Source organism: Beta vulgaris, chromosome 7, assembly GCF_026745355.1.
Source record: "Beta vulgaris subsp. vulgaris cultivar EL10 chromosome 7, EL10.2, whole genome shotgun sequence".
Taxonomy (NCBI): domain Eukaryota; kingdom Viridiplantae; phylum Streptophyta; class Magnoliopsida; order Caryophyllales; family Amaranthaceae; genus Beta; species Beta vulgaris.
In genome coordinates, this window is record NC_079208.1 from 13,155,572 (window position 1) to 13,160,156 (window position 4,585).

Sequence of the window (4,585 nt, forward strand, 5' to 3'; positions counted from 1 at the left end):
CACAAGAGGTCATACTTGGGACCTGCAGTGAATAATCAATAGTTGGGACTTATAAAAGAAAATGGGGAATAGTTGAGCTCTTTCTTGTGAATTTTTCCAATAAAATATTAAGCAGGGATTAATAACAATCTGCAGATAATATTTACTGAACTAAACTTTAACAACCTTTTTATTACTTTAATGGAATAGTCATTGGACCAAGTTGTCTAACTAAAAACCAACCTTCACCTAGGAATTGAAGACGAAATACAGGCGTGACTTTGTATTCCATAATGACCTACGATATCGAGAAACCTTTTAAATTAAAATAGGAACTGTGATCAATCTCAATCCCAGAAAAAGCCATGACACGCTCACCATGTACCCCAACTCCTGATTGTCCAACTTCAAACGTGCACTAGTCTAAACTTTATCACTATCCAAGTATCACTTTACATGATTTACCAACTATTACTTGTTATGACACACAAGCAGCACAGATAATATATAAGCAAACATTCACAACTTTATGTCTTTTATCTTAGGATTAAATAAGTGATCATACAACTTACAACCCAAGATTGATTCCTTTATTAATCCAATCTTCCTTATTTGTTGAACATAACCAACAACCAACTTATCTTTCAAAGGTATAAAATATCAACTTACCGAATAAGGTTCACAGTCCTCATATAGTAGTGAAAATAATAATATAAGGGAACACATGATTCAATCATGATCCAACTAATAAATATATTAATTCTCCTATGTGAATTAATAAATAAAGTTCCCAACCAACATGCTTGCATCAATATTTCATACAAAAACGATATTAATCTCATGATTAAATCTCATACTTAACATGTTCGCACGCAGGCATACAACACGTAAAATCAATTATAATAGCAATAATATATGAACTCACATAGTTCCTACACATGATACTACATAACTTTTCCTTCCTAAAATCATGATACTGCATCAAACAACACACAGGTATGTACGTACCTTGTGTAGACAAATTGATATACCACTTTTAACAACTTTAGAAGTCGTCTACAGAGAAATGTCCACCTAAAACAACCAACGTTTCTAAAATTTCAGCAACTTATAATTTATTAAAACTCCCTTTAAACATACTTAAACATGCTTAAAATTCATAAGTTCAATCAACTTCATAGATTATAACATGCTTCTATGATTTTCCAATCTCTAACACCCTAAAAATCCATGCTTTGATAATTAAAAATCCAATTTGACAATAATAATCAAATCTAAATTTGTATTCTTTCAATACATAATTTATATAATCATAGATTCATCACTAAAATAGTAAATTAAAGCTTCCAATCATAATTTTTACTAAAACAAAACATAAAAACATATTATTTAATCAAAACTTGAGAAAGAAGAAAAGTAATCAAACCAACACAAGAAAGAGGAACAAGAGGAGGAGTGCCGACCATGGACAGCAGCACGCTCACAGCCATTGGTGGTCAGCGATGATGGTGGCGGTGGTGTATTTCTTAGTGAAGAAGAAAGTGTTTCTTAAAAGAGAAGAAAAGAAGAAGAAGAGAAAAAAACGCGGAGAAGGAGATTAGAAAATTTGTGTGGATAAAATATTTGTGTTTAGTGTATTTATAAGTAAGTTTTCCTTTTGGGCTTAGAAAAATGCAATTAGGTTTCGAGTAGGATTGAATGATGAATATAATTGATGATTTAAAATTCTAACATCACTAGAAGTTCTTCTTCTAGTCCAATTAGTATTTGGGTTCCTCAAGCCCATTTAAACTCCTTTTTCAAATACAAATAGTATTTCGAATATTTTTCAAAGCATGCCTTAACAAAATATTTTAACTTCCTTAAATCCTTAAACCAATTGCTTTGACTTTCAAAATAGTCAACTAGGGATGACAACGGGCCGGATCTGGACTGGTTCGTGGTGGTACCAGATCTGAATCCGTTTTTTGAGCCTAGATCCAGATACGGACCGGATCCTACGAATCTCAAAAGGAAATACCCAAATTCGGATCCACGGTTCTACGGATCTGGATCTGACTGTTACCCCAAAAGTTGTTGAAACAATTACTAATATTTTATCACTAAATGATATAATTATTATAACATTCACCAAACTACAATATAGCAATATCCCAACATTTAAGATATTCAATCATGTATGAGAATTAGATAAACATTAGCCTTAAGTTACTAATTAAAAATTAAAATATTCAAACTAAAAAAACGGATCTACGGGTCGGATCTGGATCCTCTCCATAAGATCCAGATCCAGATCTATTTTTTGTGTGGGATCCGGATCCGACCTAGATCCGCAGGATCGAAAATGCTAAGATCCAGATCTTTCAAAACGGATCTGGATCCACGGATTTGGGATGGGTCCAAGATCCATTGCCATCTCTACAGTCAACCTTTTAAATAATTAAATTATTTTAAACTAAATTATATTGAAATATAAATATATATATATACTAAAATATATTTATAAAATCCATAAATTTACGGGGGATTACAAATGTAAATATGGTTTCGTTCCGTCCCGTCCCGTCCCGTCCCACATCCAGCACCTTAGTATGCATACCTCCAAGATCGTACGGAACCTTCCGCCTACTTGAGTTATCAAAATTTATAAGGACATTATTGTCGTTATAGTAGGCCTACATAGGAGTGTAGGAACAAATCCCACACTCTCCGCATTGTTCATTACTCGTAGGGATTCCAACTACAAGTTTACCGCCAAAAATCCTTCTTAGTGTTATTCATTCACATAACATTAAACATATAATCATTTAATTTTCCTTCTTAGATACACTGCTCAATTCTTTAGTTCTTGTAACATCCTTGCTATAACATTAAATCATAGTATTTTAATCCAATACATTTCATGCTTGTGACACGACAGAATTACACATTCCAATAATAAAGCAATCCAATTCACAAGTCATACAACCAGGAAATACATACAAATTTCCAATCGATTTCATGTTACCAAATAACTCATTAATCATAATCATGTAATTGTTCCCTATCATGATTCTAGGTTCCAATAAAAGAATTCGTAATCTACCATAATACTAACATATCCATATGAACTAGTACGCGTACGTACCTTGTTACAAAGTGTAACACCCCCAAATTACTCGCTTTTAAATAAATAATTTAGTAAATAATATTTGTATAATTTAGGAGTATTATCGCCACGTGACTAAAACACTTTCGGCAACCAACTACTAACTAACAAAATAACTTGCAGCCGAATACTTTACCCGAAAATAATAATACTTCTTTATTATAAAAGTAAATATTGTCGCAAAATTATAATAAAATATCCTAACCTAGGTGAAGATCCCCTTCCTAGTATACTCCCATGCACATCCAAAATTCGCCTGCAAAACTACTTACCAAAAAGGTAAACAGGGCAAAGCCAAATAGAAAAAAGAAAATATGCGTCAGTATAAAATTGAGTACGAAATGTATTACTAGATAAGTAACACATTTGTTAGTTCGCAATATTTTTTTTTCAAAAACTCCATCACTAATAATTCAAGAATAACTCTTTAAGAATAAATTATTTTCAAACACTTTAATAATAATTCAAGAATAACCTTTTGTCTAAACACTTGAATAATAATTCAAGAATAACCTTTTAAGAACAAACTCTTTCCTAACACTTGAATAATAATTCAAGAATAACCTTTTAAGAACAAACTCTTTCCAAACAACTTGGATTAAAAATAATCTTGAAAACAATTCCTCTTCTTATCTCCCTTTCTATTTTGCTAAGTGTGCACCCCCCAGCTAGTCATCCCATCACGGATTCACGGAGTTATATCAAGGGGTAACTATAATTGCCAACAAGTGGACTTTGGATCTCTTAATGTTAATCAAGCGGAAATAATATAATATGACTTGTAAGTCATGAATAAACCCCCTTTCTTCATAAACAACTTCTTAAACATTCAAAGTTTATAAAATCAATCAACCTTTCCTTGTAAAAATAATTTAACTTTTCAAAAAGGATAACAAAACTTCTACATATAAAAATGATAGATAAAATCATTCCTTCTTTTCACTTCCAAGAGTGAATAATAAAACATAGTAACCATTTAAAACCAAATTTCTAAATAAATCCAACCATCAAATCAATAAACAATTTTGCCAAACAAAACCACATCAAAAGATCTATCTATATAACGTACCTTGATCTTGCACAAAAAATATACTAGTATTTTCACTTATTCTTATGCTTGAGCTTTCTCATAACCAACCAATAAGTAATTTATCACATGAATCTAATCATGAATTTACACATGAATGACCTATCATGAACATAATATTATTGAGTAAGAAATATGAAAATATTTTTCTTAAATCAAAGAAAATTAGAACTTGAATAAGAAATATAAAACTAGGATAGATAGGAAGAGAAATAAGAACTTTGAAGTAATAAAGTAGAAATTCTTCAAATTTTTATGTGGAAAAGATGGCTTAAGGTATGAGGGTATTTATAGGAATAGAATAGGTAGTACTTAATTTCCAAAATTAAATAGTTTGTAACCTTCAACATAAATTAGGAGATTAAACCAAG